The 19,109-nt window shown below is 47.6% G+C and overlaps 1 protein-coding gene and 1 non-coding gene across 3 annotated transcripts in view; both read left to right on the top strand.

The window, feature by feature from the left end:
- Positions 1-19,109, top strand: part of MED26 (mediator complex subunit 26) — a 76,790-nt gene that overhangs the window by 24,549 nt on the left and 33,132 nt on the right. The gene's annotated exons all lie outside the window — the stretch shown is intronic.
- LOC119920323 lies at positions 2,103-2,240 on the top strand. The gene has a single exon (XR_005448079.1). It is a non-coding gene; the product is annotated as a small nucleolar RNA SNORA7 (small nucleolar RNA).

The raw sequence follows: 19,109 nt of genomic DNA, 5'->3' as shown, positions 1-19,109 counted from the left end.
TTACTGTGGGGTTGTCGATGGAAAATGAGAAGCAGCGTGGCCTGATATGGGAGTCAAAAGGACCTGGGTTCTAATCCCAGCTCTGCCACTTGTCTGCTGTGTGACCTTGGGGACAAGTCACTCAACTTCTCTGTGCCTCAGTTCCCTCATCTGTAAAATGGAGATTAAGATTGTGAGCCCTGTGTGGGACAGGGACGGTGTCCAACCCAATAAGCTTTAATCTACCCCAGCACTTAGAGCAGTGCCTGGCACATAGTAAGCGTTTAACAAATACCACTATTATTACTATTATCATTATTATTATTTTGTAGGTGTGTCTTCCGTGGTGCAGACTGATCCCTTACTTCAGATTTATCACCGTTACTTGATTTGATGACGACCCTGTCTCACTTGCCTCTCTCTCCCAAGGGGTCCTCATCTTCTCCCACTCCCCAATACTCACTGGGAAAGGGGAATTATTAGAGAAGCAGCGTGGCTTAGTGGAAAGAGCATGGGCTTGGGAGTCAGAGGTTGTGGGTTCTGATCCCGGCTCTGCCCCTTGTCAGCTGAGTGACTTTGGGTAAGCCACTTAACTTCTCTGTGCCTCAGTTACCTCATCTGTAAAATGAGGATTAAGACTGTGAGCCCCACGTGGGGCAACCTGATTATCTTCTATCTCCCCCAGTGCTCGGCACATAGTAAGTGCCTAACAAATACTATCATTATTATTATTATCATTATTATTAATAATTATTGTTATGGTACTTGTTAAGTGCTTACTATGTGCCAAGCACTGTTCTAAGCACTGGGGTAGCTGCAAATTAAGCACTAGGGTAAATAGAAGATAGGCTGGGCATAGTCCCTGTAACACATGAGGCTCACACTCTTAATCCCCATTTTACAGATGTGGTAACCGAGGCACAGAGAAGTTAGTGACAGGAACCCCAGAGCTAAGCCAGTACCCCATCCCTACCAGCCGAGTTGGCCACCTCCTTGCCCCCATTGCCATTTTTGCACACTTCCTCCCCCCCGTCCCCTTAGCCCTCTCTTTCCCTTCCTTTGAAGCCCACATCATCTGCCTCTACCACCCACTCCAAGTACCCATCACAGTTATTTACCACCCCCTAGACCCCACCTCCAATTTTTGAACACTCCTTTTTTTCTCATTTCTCTCTCTCTCAGTCCCTATGCTTATTCTCGGGGACTTCAACATCTACGTCAATGTTCCCGATGACCCTTCTACTGCCCGCTTCTCACTCATCAACTCAGCTGGCCACTTGCTTCTCTCTCAGTCACCAACTTGGACACACCCTTGCTCTCATCATCTCTACTCTTTATAACCCCTAACCTCATAGACCCTGAAATTCCACTCTCTGACCACAACTCCCTGACATGCATTGTGTCCCATGCCCTCCCCTCCACCCCCCACTCCACAAATCTGTCCTGTTCCCCCATTGAGACCTACAGTGTTTTGCCCCCATCCAATTTTCTAAAGTCGTCATGCCCATCTGGTCTCCTTACCCAATGCACCTTCACTTGGCACACACATTCACACCCTCAACACTGCCCTCAATCACTCAGTCAGTGCTCTTTATTGAGCACTTCCAGTGTGCAGACTGCTGTACTAAGCACTTGGGAGAGTGCAACACAACAGAGTTGGTAGGCACATTTCCTGTCTTAGATGGGGAAACACTTTAATATAAAGAAATGACAGATATGTATGTAAGTGCTGAGGGTGGGGTGAATACCAAATGCCATGTCAAGTGAACTCAATTCCTTTGTTTCCCCCCTCCCTCCAATGATCTTGTACCACAAACCCGCAGCCATGGATCACTTCTACAATATGCTTCTTCCACTCTTGTGCATGAGCTGCTGGCAGAAATCTAGACACCAGGCCAACCTCATCCATCCCACATTTATCCCCACCCGCTTTAACTCTGCCTTCTCATCTGGCTGGCAACAGTGTTTCTCCATCCTTATTGTCTCCTATACCATTTCCCATGACAGCTGTTGCAGATTTTAAACTTCTTCCTCAAACATCCTGTCCCCCATTTCCCCCAACCTCTTCCCCTAATAACCTGGCCATGTACTTTGTTGATATAATTGAAACCATTAGGTGTGGCCCCCTCTCAGGATTGCACCTGCAGAGTTTCCAGTACTCTACCAGTCTCGACTATGGGAGGGAGGGTCAAGCAGAGGCATACCCATTCCATTCCTAGCTTGGGCAGTGGTTAGCGAGTGGAAGGCAATCTGCTACAAGTCAAAACTCACCTGTGCTGGGCAGCTGCGGCATGGGAGAGAGTTGAGGGCGGAGTTTACTGCATGGGAGAAGGCAATGGTAAACAACTTCTGTATTTTTACCAGGAAAACTCTATGGGTACGCTACCAGAATGATTGCAGATAAAGAGTGGAGCGTTCTGGGAGAGATGGGTCCAGGGAATCGCTATGAGTCGGAGAAAGTTCGACAGCATTAAAAAAAAAAATTGGTCTCCCTAAAATCTCCCCTGCTCCTTTCCAGTTCCTTCCTCCTCCAGTTCCCTCTTTGACTCTCAAGTCCTTCCCAGCAGTTCCTCAAACAGAGATCTCTATCCTCATCTGAAGTTCTACTCCCTCCACCTGTGTTTCTGACCCCATCTCTTCTCCCCTTATCAAAACAATTACCCTCTCCCTTCTTCCCTTCCTGACCTCCATCTTCACCACTCACTTTCCAACAGCTCCCTCCCCACTGCTTTCAAGTGTGCCCAAGTGTCCCCATCCTTTATTAAAAAAAAAATTATTTGACCCTTACTACCCTCCAGTTATCACCCCATTTCCCTCCTAACATTCCTCTCAAAATCCTCGAGCAAGTTGTCTCCACTCACTGCCTCCACGCTTCTCGATTTCCTGGAATCTGGGTTCCGCCCCCTCAAGTCCACACAAGTGATCTTCTTTAAGGTCACCAATGAGTAGTACTCCACCCTAATCCTCCTCGACCTTTCTGCCGCCTATCACACTGGACCAACTCTTCTCCTGGAAACATTACCTAACCTTTGCGTTCATCGACGCTATACTAACTGTGGTATTAAGTGCTTACTATGCTAAGCACGGTATTAGTAGATGGAAGATAATCCAGTCCTACATGGGGCTCACAGTCTGTGGGAGGAGAATATGCATTGAACCCCCATTTTGCAGATGAGGGAACAGAGGCACAGAGAATAATAATAATAATGTACGTGCCAAGCACTGCACTAGGCACTGGGGTGAATACAAGCAAATGGGGTTGAACACAGTCCGTGTCCCAAGTGGGACTCACATTCTCAATCCCCATTCTACAGATGAGGTAACTGAGGCACAGCAGACGTGTGACGGAGCCGGGATTAGAACCCATGACCTTCTGTGAAGTGACTTGGCCAAGGTCACATAGCAGAGAAGTGGCAGAGCTGGGATTAAAACCCAGGTCCTCTAACTCCCAGACCTGTGCTCTTTCCACTAGGCCATGTTGCTTCTCCTCCTCTGTCCTCTCCTAGTGCTCCTTCTATCTCTCTAGCTGCTCTGTCTCAGACTCTCGCAGCCTCCCTCCCTCTAACGGTGGGGGCATTGCCCCAAGGTTCGCTTCTGGCTTCCCTTCCATTTTCCATTTAGACCAACTTCCTTGGAGAACTCATTCGCTCCCGTGGCTTCAACTACCATCCCTGCTCGGATAATTCTTATATCTATCTCTCCTGCAGTCTCGCATTTCCCTCTGCCTCTGGGACATCTCTACTTGGATGACCTGCCTACACCTCACACTAAACATGTCCAAAACAGAACTCCTCCTCTTCCCATCCAAAGTCTGTCCTTCTCCTGAGTTTCCTATCGCTGTAGACTGCCCCACCATTCTTCCTTAATCACTAGCCCGTAACCATGGCATCTCTCTCATGTAACCCACACATTCAATCTGTTAGGAAATTCTGTCGTTTCTACCTTCACAATCTCTAGAATGTGCTCTTTCCTCTCCATCCAAACTGCTGCCACACTCATCCAAATACTCATCATTTCCCGCCTTGACTACTGCATCAGCCTCCTTGGCGACCTCCCTGCATCCCGACTCTTCCTGTCTCCAGTCTGCTCATTTTTCGGTCGTTTGGTCGATATCTCCCCACGCCTCAAAAAATGGTTGCCCATCCTCTTCTGTGTCAAGCAGACTCAATACCACTGGCTTTAAGGTACTCAATCAGCTCTCTTCCCTCATAACCTAACCTTGCTGATCTCCTACTACAACCCATTTTGCACACTCCGCTCCTCTGTCTCATCTATCCTGCTACTGACCCCTTGCTCACATTCTCCGTTGGGCTTGGAACTGCCTTCTCCCCAGTGCCACTTTCACACAATTTCACCTCCCCCATCCCTCTCGTTCCCTTCCTTTGAAGCTCATATTATCTGCCTCTACCACCCACTCCAGATACTAGTCACGGTCACCTACCACCGCCCCCCCGCCAAAGTCCCTCTTCCAACTTTCTAAACCATTTTGATCCCTTTCTCACATTCCTTCTCTCTTTCTTGATCCCTACATTGATCCTTGGGGCCTTTGATAGCCAAAGAGATGTTCCTGATGACCCTCCCACTGCCCACTTTCTATTATTTTTCAAATCCACTGACCTGCTCCACACCACATCACCCACTTGGCCGCACATTCAATCTCATTATCTCTAGTCACTGTACAATCTCTACCCTCACTAACGCTGAAATCTCTCTATCCAGCTACAACCTCCTCACCTGCCTTCTCTCCCACACACCCGCTCCCCCCCAAGGCTGTCCTGTTCCTGCAACAGAGACCTCCAATCTTTTGACCCCAACAGTTTTCTCAAGTTGTCATGCTCCTGTTTAGTTTCCAGACCCAAAATGCCCTCCCTTGATGACCAAATTGACACCCTCAACACCACCGTCTCTATTGAACGCAGCTCATTCGCTCTCCTGTCCCTTTGTCGGCCTTGTACCACTAACCCACAGCCCTGGATCACTTCTGCTGTCCGCTTCCTTTGCTCCTGTTCATGAGCCATACAGCGCTGCTGGCGGAAGTCCAGCTATCAGGCCGACCTTGTCCACCTCAAGTTCATCCTTGCAGGCTTTAGCTCTGCCTTGGCCACGTTATTTCTCCGTCTTTTTTGACTTGCATGCCTGTTGCCCATGACAGTTGTTTCAGACGCTTTACTCCCGCCTCAAACCCCTGACCCCTGTCTCCCCCATCTCTTGCCCCTAATGACCTGCCTACATACTTTGAGAAAATTGAAACCACTAGCCGTGATCTCCCTAAAACCTCCCCTGCCCCTCCTTCAACTCTCCCATCTTTCCCAGCAGCATCTCAAGAGGCGATCTGCCTTCTCTCAAAATCCACCCCCTCCACCAGTACCTCCAAACCCATCCTTTAGCACCTTATCAAAGCACTTTCCCCCTCCTTTGTGTCCCTCCCTGACCACCATCTGTAACCTTTGGCTCTCCAGTGGACTTTTCCACACTGCTTTCAAGCATGCCTACCACCCCCTCAAGATTCCGTTCTGGGTCCCTTTCTATTCTCCATCTACCCCGACTCCCTTGGAGAACCTGTTCGCTCCTATGACTTCAAATCCTGCTCTGTGCGGGTGATTACCAAATCTACATCTCCAGCCCCAATCTCTCTCCTCTGCAGTTTCGCATTTCCTCCTGCCCTCAGCCCATCTCTACTTGGACGTCCTGTGGAAACCTCAAATTTAACATGTCATTCATTCATTGGTGTATTTATTGAGCGCTTACTGTGTGCAGAGCACTGTACTAAGCACTTGGGAAGTACAAGTCGGCAACATATAGAGACGGTCCCTACCCAACAGCAGGCTCGCGGTCTAGAAATGGGCTCACAGTCCAAAATAGAACTCTTCTTCCCACCCAAACCCTGTCTTCCCCGTGACTTTCCCTTCAGTAGGCAGCACCACCATCCTTTCTGTCTCAGAAGCCTGTAACCTTGGCGTTATCCTCAACTCATTTCTCTCATTCAGCCTAGTTATTCAAACCGCCACTAAATCCTGTCGGTTCAGATTTCACTGTCAGTTGTATTAATTGGACGCTTACTGTGTGCGGAGCATTATACTAAGTGGTTGGGAGAATACAGTATAACAACATTGCTAAAGTCCAGTCTTTCCTCTTCATCCAAACTGCTACTGATGTTAATGCAAGCACTTATCCTATCACTTTGTGAATACTTCATCGGCCTCCTTGCTGACCTCCCAGCCTCATGTATCTCCCCACTCCAGTCCATATTTCTCTCTGCTACTGGGATGATTTTTCTACGAAAACGTTCAGTCCATGTTTCCCCACTCCTCAAGAACCTCAAGTGATTGCCCATCCACCTCCACATCAGACCGAAACTCCTAACCAACGGCTTTAAGGCACTCTTATCACCCTGCCCCCTCCTACCTTACCTTTTTTTTTTTTTGAAAGGTATTTAAGGGCTATGTTCCCGGCACATGGTGCTGGGGTAGATGCAAGCTAATCAGGTTGGACACAGTCCATGTCCCACCTTGGGCTCAGCCTTAACCCCCATTTTACAGATGAGGTAACTGAGGCACGGGGAAGTTAAGTGACTTACCCATGGTCACACTGCAGCTCACCTCACTGCATTTCTACTGCAACCCAGCTGGCACACTTTGCTCCTCTAACGTCAACCTGCTCACTGTACCTTGATCTCGTCTATCTCACTGCCAACCTCTCACCCGTGTCCTGCCTCTAGCCTGGAGCACCCTCCCTCTTCATATCCAACAGATGATCACTCTCTCCACTACCTAAGCCTTATTGAAGGCACAGCTCCAAGAGCCCTTCTCTGGCTGGGCCCTCATTTCCTCTTCTCCCGCTCCCTTCTGCATCAAACTTGTTCTCTCTACTCACCCCTCCCTCAGCCTCATAGCACTTATATATGTGTCGAGTGATTATTTAGTTATATTAATGCCTGTCTCCCCCTCTAGACTGTAAGCTAATTGTGGTCAGGGAACATGTCTACCAACTCTGTTATATTGTGCGTGCCCAAGTGCTTAGTATAATGCTTTGCGCAGCGTAAGCGCTCAATAAATTTGATGGATTGGAACTCTGTCCCCCTTCACATATCGGACCATTCATTCATTCATTCAATCGTATTGAGCGCTTACTTTGTGCAGAGCACTGTACTAAGCGCTTGGGAAGTACAAGTTGGCAACATACAGAGACGGTCCCTACCCAACAACGGGCTCACAGTCTAGAAGGGGTAGACAGACAAGAAAACAAAACATGCGGACAGGTGTCAAGTCACCAGAATAAATAAAAATAAAGCTAGATACACATCCTTAACAAAATAAATAGAATAGTAAATAAATAAATAAATAAATAGTAAGTAAAAGTAAAATAGAGTAATAAATCTGTACAAACATATATACAGATGCTGTGGGGAGGGGAAGGAGGTAGGGCGGGGGGATGGGGAGGAGGAGAGGAAAAAGGGGGCTCAGTCTGGGAAGGCCTCCTGGAGGAGGTGAGCTCTCAGGGCTTTGAAGGGAGGAAGAGAGCTAACTTGGCGGATGTGCGGAGGGAGGGCATTACAGGCCAGGGGCAGGACGTGGGCTGGGGGTCGACGGCGGGACAGGCGAGAACGAGGTACAGTGAGGAGGTTAGTGGCAGAGGAATGGACCACCACTCTCCCCATCTTCAAAAGCCTCCTAATTTCACATTTCCTCCAACACGCCTTCCCCGTCAGCCTTTGTTTCCCCCAGCTGCCCTCCTGTGTCACTTTCGCACTCTGATCGGTACCCCTTAAGCCCTTGATGTTTTCCCCACGGCATTTCTGTACGCAGCCTTTCAACCTGCCATTTCCCTTTTCTGTGACTTATTTTAATATCCGTCTCCCCTTGCGGACGGTAAGCTCCTTGTGGGTTGGGATTGTGTCTGCCGGTTTTAGTATTGTACTCTCCTGAGGGCTTAGTACGGTGCTTTCCACACAGTTAGCACTCAGCAAATGCCACTGATGGATGGAGCGAAGTCCTGGAGTGAAGTCCACCTCCCAGCATTGAAGCTGCACTCCTCCTTTAATACGGTTCCGTTGGGTGGGACGACAGCCGGGTACCCCAACAGGTGCTTATCTAGCTCCCTAAAGCCGTGGAAAAGACCTGAACTTTGCCAAACCCACCCTGCACAGTTCAGCAGACTGCCGGTAACGGTGTTCCAGTGTATGCAGCAGCAGCCCGTTAACTTGAATTTTCTTTCTGATATTGCCTTCCAGTGGAAAGTTAGCAGTGGGGCTGATAAAATCTAAATTCAAATGCTTGCTTATGCAATATGCCAGAGCTTCCAGGAGAACCCTTTCAGTTTTTCAGCATAATTTATCATGGGCAGTCCATGCGCATAGTATATTGAGATACAAGAATGGAAATGGCAGGAAGAACTCAAAACTTCCTCTTTACCATCCCCGCTCTCATTTCAGCGCATCATAGGAGGGTTGATAAGTTAATCAGGGTAGGATGCCTTTCTCCTTTCCCTTCCTCAAACTCATAAGTTGTTTTCCGGGTCAGTTTTTTTCGGTGGGTTAGGGGATTTAGACATCCAAACGTAGCTAGATAAGGGCTTACCCAGCACTTCTGGCTAAAAGCATAAGTGTAATCAAGCTGAAAAATGCAAATTGAATGGAACATATATTTTTCTAACTCACAATTTAATTTGCAGAGTGAATCTTAGTGTGTATCATTCATTAACGTGAGACCGAGGCAGCTAGCCCCGTGATTTGACACTCACTTCCTGTGGATCATTTGGCTCTCTGATTCCCATGTCCAAAATTTACTTTTCTTGTGTTGGGTCTGGTTCTAAAGAATATGGTAGTGGATAAAATTCTTTCGGTGGAAGACTAGAAGCACTGCGGTCAGAAGGGAGTCAGAAGGCCTTGGGTTCTAATCCCAGCTCTGCCACTTGGCTGCTGGATGACCTTGGGCAAGTCACTTCACTTCTCTGAGCCTCATCTGTAAAATGGGGACTACAAATGTGAGCCCCGTGTGGGGCGTGGAATGTGTCCAACCTGATTAGCTTGAATCTTCCTCAGCGCTTAGTACAGTACCTGGCACTTAGTAAGCGCTTAACAAATGCCATGAAAAAAGGTTAGTTCTCAGTGTGTCTTGATTAGTTTTTACCATATCGTAAAAGCCTGTAGACTGGATAATTGCTTAAATGTTTATCTCCCAGAAGATCTTGTTGGGTAGGGACCGACTCTATATGTTGCCGATTTGTACTTCCCAAATGCTTAGTACAGTGCTCTGCACACAGTAAGCGCTCAATAAATACGTTTGAATAAATGAATAATTTAGAGTGCTAATGATTGTGATGGCTTTTTCTTCTGCTGTTTGGGACTAGATTTAGATGTGATGACTTTTTAAAGTATTTGTTCTGTGCCATTCTGCAGGAATTGATTGCCTCCAATGCTCTAGTTTGAGTGTTTGGTCTGTGAGCTGAAAAAAAATAATAGTGCAAAGTGTGAAGTGTACACCAGGGCCCAAAATGATGGCCTTCATATTCCAAAACTGACCTTCTAACTGTATGGGCATGGCTAAACAAGTCAAAACAAGTCTAAACAAGTCAGTCATTGGATCATCTGGAGGCAAGATGAGCGTGGCTCAGTGGAAAGAGCATGGGTTTTGGAGTCAGAGGTCATGGGTTCAAATTCCGGCTCTGCCAATTGTCAGCTCTGTGACTTTGGGCAAGTCACTTAACTTCTCTGTGTCTCAGTTACCTCATCTGTAAAATGGGGATTAAGACTGTGAGCCCCCCGTGGGACAACCTGATCACCTTGTAACCTCCCCAGCGCTTAGAACAGTGCTTTGCACATAGTAAGCGCTTAATGCCATTAAAAAAAAGTTTAGCCCATCTGTTGAACTCCATTTCAGGAATAATCTTGGTTCTTTCTGACTTAATCTAGATTCAGGCAAGAGAAAGTTAGAAATGAAAGGCTCCTCTTCCCATTATTCAACTCCAGCCTGTCTTGGGGACAATACTTCTGATTATGAAACTCCTTTATATCTTGCTGCAGAAGTTTTAATGCACTGCAAACTTGGTTGTAGCTCTTGATGCTAGCCTGTGACTCCACGTGATGACACTGAGGTACTAAAGATCTTTTCCAAAGGATTTCTTGCATCTCTAATATGCCTTGATGAACAATCAAGCCCCTGTACTTGGTAATAATAATAATGGCTTTAGTTAAGCGCTTACTATGTGCAAAGCACTGTTCTAAGCGCTGGGGGGGTACAAGGTAATCAGGTTGTCCTACTTGGGGCTCACAGTCTTAATCTCCATTTTCCAGATGAGGTAACTGAGGCACAGAGAAGTCAAGTGACTTGCCCAAAGTCACACAACTGACAAGTGGCGGAGCCGGTATTAGAACCCATGACCTCTGACTCCCAAGCCCGTGCTCTTTCCACTGAGCCATGCTGCTTCTCCTTGGTGCAAAGAATAGTGTCAGCATAGCGTAGTGGGAATAAGAATGTGAGCCCTATGTGGGACAGGGACTGTGTCCAACCCGATTTGCTTGTATCCACCCCAGCGCTTAGTACAGTGCCTGGCACATAGCGCTTAACAAATACCATTATCATTATTGTTATTACTCAACAAAAACTCACAAATAGCAGCTCCGTGAGCAGTCATGGCCACTTTTCAAAGTGCTTGCCATCTTGATGTTGGTGTTTTCCTCTTGACTTTTAATGCCATAAGTGTACTGGCCACCTGAAGCAACTGTGAAATTTTTGTTGTCTGTCTCCCCCTTCTAGACTGTGAGCCCGTTGTTGGGTAGAGATTGTCTCTATCTGTTGCTGAATTGTACTTTCCAAGCACATAGTACCATGCTCTGCACACAGTAAGCGCTCAATAAATACGATTGAATGAATGAATAATGAACTACTGAGCGGCAGGTGAAAGGGGTACAATGTTAACCATAGCTCCTATGGACTGAAGACATCTACTTACTGGTGAGCATCGTGGCCCGGCAGCCCCGTCCGTTGGCTTGAAAGGAGGCAGCATGGGACCACGGCTGGTGGGGTGTCATTGAGCCCGTTAGCTCCTTGTGGGCCGGGATGGTTCTACCAACTCTCTGGTGGTGTACTTGCTCAACCGCTTAATCCAGCGTTCGGCACACAAGTGCTCAAATGCCACTGATTGAAATTGCTCATCTGTGTTAAAGGTGCTGATCCACTTTGTGATATGAAAGGTACAAAATTGGGCCGGTTCTTTGAGTAGCTGCTTCAGGGGGCAAAGCGTTGGGGAGTTGAATTTCCCCATGCTTCCTTCCCAATCGACTGATTTCAGCAGAATTGCCCACTTTAATCAGTAACTTACCAGCCAGGAAGGCCCTTGGCCCCCAGCAGTATATTCCTCAGAGGCATGTTTTAAGGAGACCAGTGCCCAGAATCCCCAAGTCAAGGTCTAGGGTTTTGGGGATTGCTTTTGGGGACCGTGTCCCTGAGGAGCCGCTGTAAGCACACTTGACAGCCACCTTGTCCCGTCCCCTTAATGGTTCTGGGCACAGTCAGGAGTGAGGGGGTGGAGGGGGGTGGGGGGGAAAACGCAGAGAAAGTACACCCTGTACAAGGGTGCTTTTCAATATTCCTCCACCACGGAAAATTCTTCCCCCTCCTACTCTCCCCCCCATCATATATCTGCAGAAGGGAAACTTCTTTGGATGGCCATGGGAAGCAGCACGGCATAGCGGATAGAGCACGGGCCTGGCTCCACTTTTCTGCTGCGTGGCCTTGGGCAAGTCACTTCTTAGAACAGTGCTTTGCACAAAGTAAGCGCTTAATAAGTGCCATCATTATTAGTCACTTCTCTGTGCCTCAGTTATCTGTAAAATGGGGATTGAGACTGTGAACCCCCCCATGGGACGGGGACTGTCCAAACCAATTTGCTTGTATCCACCCCAGTGCTCTGCACACAGTAAGCGCTCAATAAATACGATTGATGATGATACAGAAGCGCTTTGGAAAAACGAAAGCACTGCACAAAAAAGAAGGGGTGGTTGTTTCGCTAACAGCGGGAAATGGGCACGTCCGTGCCCCAGAGGCCCCCTTAAGAAAAGGAGCACCAGGGTCCGTGGGTGGGGTCATCAGTGCTGGGACCCGCCTCTCACCAACCACTTTGGGGACAGAATTCTGCTTTTAGAACCGTGGGCAGGCCGCTGAGGTTTTAACTAAGAATTATCGCCTGGAGTGCTGGGAAGTCTGTGAAGGACCCCCTTTCTAAGTACCATCTAGTTACTTATCGGAATGGTATTTTAGACCCTTGAATTTTTGCAGCTTATTCTTACTCTTCTGAGTATCCATCTTCTGCTGCCTAAACTGTGAGGCCCTTGGGGGACAGTGACTCTAAATTTTTTTTTAATGGCATTTATTAAGCGCTTACTATGTGCAAAGCACTGTTCTAAGCGCTGGGGAGGATACAAAGTGATTAGGTTGTCCCACGTGGGGCTCACAGACTTTATCCCCATTTTACAGATGAGAGAACTGAGGCACAGAGAAGTCAAGTAACTTGCCCAAAGTCACACAGCTGACAAGTGGTGGAACCGGGATTTGAATCCATGACCTCTGACTCCAAAGCCCGGGCTCTTTCCACTGAGCCACAACTGCTTCTCTAAATTGTTTCTCTTATATCTATCCCAATGCTAAACCCACCTAATAAGTACTTAGAAATAGAATTAAATTACATTTTGACCATTCCTCATAATGCCTGTTCTAGGGCAAGATGCTAGATGCACAGTTGGTAAGAATGCACGCTAGTGAGCTGGATCCCCAAGTTGTTAAGCGGTGGCTTAAATGACATCCCCTTTGAGAATCCCAAGACTCTTTGTGAAAATTTTTTTTAATTACTGGAAATGGCCCATATAAAATTTTGAAATCTTTGTTTTATCACAAAATTGGGATTCTGATGGTTTTGCCACAACAGATGGAAAGATTGTACCACAACTCTTCAGAAGGTTGCATCCTCTGCTAAAAACCTTCTTAGCCTTCCAACTGCCTACTTACTTTCGGCTCTGCCACTCGTCTGCTGCTGTGTGACCTCGGGGAAGTCGCTTAACTTCTCTCTACTTCGGTTTTCTCATCTTTAAAAAAAAAAAGAAGATTAAATACTTGTTCTCCCTCCCCCGTAGACTGTAAGCCCCATGTAGGACAGGTGTCTGTATCTAACACAGTGCTTGGCACATAATAAGGGTTTAACAAATGCGTGGCTCAGTGGAAAGAGCACGGGCTTGGGAGCCAGAGATCATGGGTTCTAATCCCGGCCCCGCCACCTGTCAGCTGTATGTCTTTGGGCAAGTCACTTAACTTCTCTGGGCCTCAGTGACCTCATCTGTAAAATGGGAATTAAAACTGTGAGCCCCACGTGGGACAACCTGATCACCTTGTATCCTCCCCAGTGCTTAGAACAGTGCTTTGCACATAGTAAGCGCTTAACAAATGCCATTATTATTATTATTATTATTATTACCATAGTTGTTATTACCTTTGTTGATCCTCTGAGTTGACACTTGAATTCCAGTTAGCTTTTTCAAGTAAATCCAAAGAAGCGTGGCCTAGTGGAAAGAATACGGGCCTGGGAGTTAGGAGGGCCTGGGTTCTAATTCCAGCTCTGCCACTTGGCTGCTGTGTGACCTTAAGCAAGTCACTTCTGGGCCTCAGCTTCCTCATCCAAAAAATGGGGATTAAGACTGAGCCCCCACGTGGGACGTGATTAATTTGTATCGAACTTAGTACGGTGCCTGGCACATAATAAGCGCTTAATAAATGCCATTAAAAAAGATTTACTTGAAAATGTAATGAATGACATTGGTTTAAAAGTAGTGATAATAGTATTTATTATGTTCACTGGGTACACTGCACTGTATAAACGCTTGGGAAGTACAAATCAAACAAGCGACACTTTGCCTGCCCACAAGAATCTTAAATGCACATCAGGGAGAAAGACATGAAAATATTCACAAATCAAGTAATCCAAAGGAGGTGATCGGATGTACGATTGAATGACCTATATACAGAAGTGCTCAGGGTGGGTATAAATAAGTGCGTAAGTGCTGGAGATGACTGGGGGGTTTGTCCGATTTGGGATAGTGGGAAGTAATTGAGGAAGGCTTGTTGGAGGTGGGATGAAAGGGAGACCTTGACGACGTAGGGAGCCCTGGTGGGGTCTGTTGGATTAGCAGACTTTGCAGATCCCCAAGGTTCTAGACGGCGGTCTCCCGTGGACAGGGGCCGGGGACCCCAGTGCCCACCCCGCACCCTCCGCTCCTCCGCCACTAATCTCCTCACCGTACCTCGTTCTCGCCTGTCCCGCCATCGTCCCCCGGCCCACGTCATCCCCCGGGCCTGGAATGCCCTCCCTCTGCCCATCCGCCAAGCTAGCTCTCTTCCTCCCTTCAAGGCCCTATTGAGAGCTCACCTCCTCCAGGAGGCCTTCCCAGACTGAGCCCCTTCCTTCCTCTCCCCCTCGTCCCCCTCTCCATCCCCCCTTCTTACCTCCTTCCCTTCCCCACAGCACCTGTATATATGTATATATGTTTGTACATATTTATTACTCTATTTTACTTGTACATATCTATTCTATTTATTTTATTTTGTTAGTATGTTTGGTTTTGTTCTCTGTCTCCCCCTTTTAGACTGTGAGCCCACTGTTGGGTAGGGACTGTCTCTATATGTTGCCAATTTGTACTTCCCAAGCGCTTAGTACAGTGCTCTGCACATAGTAAGCGCTCAATAAATACGATTGATGATGATGATGAAAAGGAGCAGAGGGAGGCTGTTCAGAGTACTGAGGTGGGGCCAGGAAGAAGCCAGCATACAGAGGCTCTCATGTGTGGGTTTTTTGGTTGTTTTTTTTTTAAATCAAAGAAAATAATATTTTATCCATATTAACCTCTTTTAGTTTGTGGACATTGCTATAAGTCTACCTACCCTTAATTCTAAAACTATACTGTTTAAAAGATCAAGGCATTTCAAGTGACATCTATTTGAAAAGTTTTTAGAGCTTGTAAAGACTTTTGAGCAGGTGTTAGAGGCCGAGTATTTCTTCCCCTCCTCCTGCCTCCCTGGTTCCGATTGTTTAGGCCTTGTTTAGGCACTGTTGGACACTTGAAATCATTTTTCATTATTAAAACCCCATTGAATACATAAATAAAGAGTCTTTGGGACTTTTTGTCCCATGTGGTCAATTAACTGGGTTTTTCTGTTCTAGTTTGAAAGAGCGGGTGCTTAATTTGGGAGAACATAGAAGCCAGTACGACCAATCTCAGATGTGTGGCTAAGTGAGTTCAACTGCAAAGGCCTATTCTTTTGGAGTAAATAGAGGTGATTTGAATTCCGTGACACCCAGTGGGCTGGATTGGATGGATTATTGCAGGTGGCTGCAAGCAGATGTTCTGCAGTTCACTTTTTCCAGGGCCCATATAGCCATATGGGAGCCAGGTGAAAAGGGAGTTGGGTGCATTTTTCGTTGGGTGATGGATGCACTGCCAGAACGATTGCAAGTGGAGGTGGGGCGTCCTGGGAGAGATGTGTTCATGGAGCTGCTGTGTGGGGCAGAGAAGAAAGAGGGCCACAGATGTTAAAGGCTCCAGGGCCTGCAGTGTAGTAGGGAGTTGAGAAGTGAATTTACACTGAAAAGGAAGTGGTCAACTTGCCACTCTCTCCAGCTACCATTTCAGAGGTTTCTCGAAAGTCCTTTGGATAATAAACCAACCCACTCTGTTGATGACATCAAATGGCTCCCTGTTGTATTTAAGCACTCAGTTAAGCGAGTTTCATTTTTTAGTTTGGATTTTGGGCACCTGGTCAGAGCCAGCTCTCACTGTGGGCAGGGAATCCGTCTGTTATATCATACTCTCCCAAGCGCTCAGTAAACATGATTGACTGAGCCCCTTCCTTCCTCTCCCCCTCGGCCCCCTCTCCATCCCCCACATCTTACCTCCTTCCCTTACCCACAGCACCTGTATATATGTATATATGTTTGTACATATTTATTACTCTATTTTACTTGTACCTATCTATTCTATTTATTTTATTTTGTTGGTAAGTTTGGTTTTGTTCTCTGTCTCCCCCTTCTAGACTGTGAGCCCACTGTTGGGTAGGGACTGTCTCTATATGTTGCCAGCTTGTACATCCCAAGCGCTTAGTACAGTGCTTTGCACACAGTAAGCGCTCAATAAATACGATTGATTGATTGACTGACTCGGAGGAGCATAGTTGGCAGGGACAGGGAGAGAAGGTGAGTACCAGGTGTCCAGTAGCCATTATTACTTGGGGTGTAGCCCCAGGATTCAGAGCTTGTGCTTCAAAGTTATTGTCGTCTTCCATCTCCCCCCACCAGCTGGTTGCCACAGCTCTGTGCCTTTTCACCCACTTCCCCCAAGCAGATGCTGTGGTGGACAGGGTAGAGCCCTGCCCAAGCTAGCTGGTGGGCCCTGAATACGCAGTCCTTGACCCTTTGAAAACCTTTTGGTGTTTTAGGGGCAGGGATGGGGGAGAGAAGATTCATGCTACAGTAACTGAAGCACTTCCTCATAAGATTGGTCATTCTAGTGGAGCTAGAACTGTATGTCCCAGCAGACCTACTGAAGCAGTTGCATGCACATGAATAGTGCCCAGGCTAGATTGAGATTCTGTAATTCCAGGACTCTTCAGCCCCCCCCACCCCCGATGATATTTTTTAAGTGCTCACTATGTGCCAGGCACTGTATTAAACCCTGGTGTAGATACAAGATAATCAGGTTGGTCAGAGTCCCTATCCCATATGGGGCTCATAGTCTTAATCCCCATTTTACGGATGAGATAACCTGAGGAGGCCCAGGGAAGTGAAATAACTCGCTCAAGGTCATGCAGCAGCCAAGTGGCAGAGCCAGGATTAGAATCCAGGTCCTCTGACTCCTAGGCCCGGGCTCTTTCCGCTAGGCCACGCTGCTTGGGAAGGGCCACGCATTTTCAGCTTTTGCAGGATTACCAGTAGGGAGCCCAAGTGATAATTGGGGATGTGGAATAGCCACTGAGTGGTGGCCAGAGGCTGGTGTGCCTAACGAGGAGGCTTGGGAGAGTGCAGTGCTAGGCACACGTCCCTGCCCTCGAGTAGAGGTAACAGCATTTATGGAGCACCCACTTCGCATGCAAGGCACTATACTAAGCGCTTGGGAAGTACAGAACGAAGAAATGATACATAACTTACCCACAGCAAGCTTCCATTCTACTCCATAATTTTCCATTTTGGGCAGTTTGAAACAAGCAGCTCTCTAGCCATCTCCAAGCATGGTCCTAAGAGTCCCCTCGAAGAAGTATTCTCTAGAAAGGAGAAAGTTGTAATTTTGTCCCTTTGGGCTGAGCATATCGACCCAAATTCCTTCTCTGGTGTTTGCCCTTGCTCCCCCCAACCTTCCTAAAGCCTCTACTCAAGGAAACCCCCCGCTTCCTGACTGGAATCACTAGTCTGCTCTAATGTCACCCAGTGATCAGTTGCTGTATCACTCTGAGACTTTAGTTACTAAAGTCTTAAAGATGTTTGTTCTGCCCCCCCCATGCCCTATCCTCCATTTTAATTCAGCAGTGACTTGGCTAGCCTCCTGTCTTTCATTGTTCCTGTGAAGCTGTGTTGCTCTGAGCATCCCCACGGCTGATGGCCCGACTGTATTCTCAGTAGTGATGGAGATCTGCCTTGCCACTTGATGCGAGCATCTGGCTCACTGGTGACACTGATGAAACGGTTCCGGAAGCCAGGTGTGCCCTTTGTGGTAGACGCAGGTCTCACGGCCATTTAATCTGGCTTGCAGAACGTAGTACCAAGCGCTAGTAGTCCAACGGTAGCTGTCCGTCCTTTGGTTCAGAGGTGATCCAGCCGACAGTGACTGCTTCTATGAGCGTGGGTGTCTTTGAGAGAGAATCCCTAGCGCACTCTGTCTGTAGAAATAATAATAATAATAATAATAATGGTATTTGTTAAGCGCTTACTATATGCCAAGCACTGTTCTGAGTTACAGATGAGGTAACATGTCCAAGACTGAACTCCTTGTCTTCCCTCCCAAACCCTGCCCTCTCCCTGATTTTCCCATCTCTGTTGACGGCACTACCATCCTTCCCGCCTCACAAGCCCACAACCTTGGTGTCATCCTCGACTCCACTCTCTCGTTCACCCCTCACATCCAAGCCGTCACCAAAACCTGCTGGTCTCAGCTGCGCAACATTGCCAAGATCCGCCCTTTCCTCTCCATCCATACCGCTACCCTTCTCGTTCAAGCTCTCATCCTATCCCGTCTGGACTACTGCATCAGCCTTCTTTCTGATCTCCCATCCTCGTGTCTCTCCCCACTTCAATCCATACTTCATGCTGCTGCCCGGATTATCTTTGTCCAGAAACGCTCTGGGCATGTTACTCCCCTCCTCAAAAATCTCCAGTGGCTACCAGTCAGTCTGCGCATCAGGCAGAAACTCCTCACCCTGGGCTTCAGGGCTGTCCATCACCTCGCCCCCTCCTACCTCACCTCCCTTCTCTCCTTCTATAGCCCAGCCCGCACCCTCCGCTCCTCTGCCACTAATCTCCTCACCGTACCTCGCTCTCGCCTGTCCCGCCATCGACCCCCGGCCCACGTCATCCCCCTGGCCTGGAATGCCCTCCCTCTGCCCATCCGCCAAGCTAGCTCTCTTCCTCCCTTCAAGGCCCTACTGAGAGCTCACCTCCTCCAGGAGGCCTTCTCAGACTGAGCCCCTTCCTTCCTCTCCCCCTCGTCCCCCTCTCCATCCCCCATCTCACCTCCTTCCCTTCCCCACTGCACCTGTATATATGTATATATGTTTGTACATATTTGTCACTCTACTTATTTATTTATTTATTTTACTTGTACATATCTATTCTATTTATTTTATTTTGTTAGTATGTTTGGTTTTGTTCTCTGTCTCCCCCTTTTAGACTGTGAGCCCACTGTTGGGTAGGGACTGTCTCTATATGTTGCCAGCTTGTACTTCCCAAGCGCTTAGTACAGTGCTCTGCACACAGTAAGCGCTCAATAAATACAATTGATGATGATGATGAGTTAACTGAGGCACAGAGAAGTTAAGTGACTTGCCCAAGGTCACACAGCAGACAGGTGGCAGAGCTGGGATTAGAATCCACGTCCTCTGACT

The sequence above is a fragment of the Tachyglossus aculeatus genome, chromosome X1 (assembly GCF_015852505.1).
Source record: "Tachyglossus aculeatus isolate mTacAcu1 chromosome X1, mTacAcu1.pri, whole genome shotgun sequence".
In the NCBI taxonomy this organism is placed as follows: domain Eukaryota; kingdom Metazoa; phylum Chordata; class Mammalia; order Monotremata; family Tachyglossidae; genus Tachyglossus; species Tachyglossus aculeatus.
The sequence above is the reverse complement of the archived record's forward strand: the minus strand, read 5'-3'. Positions and strand labels throughout refer to the sequence as shown.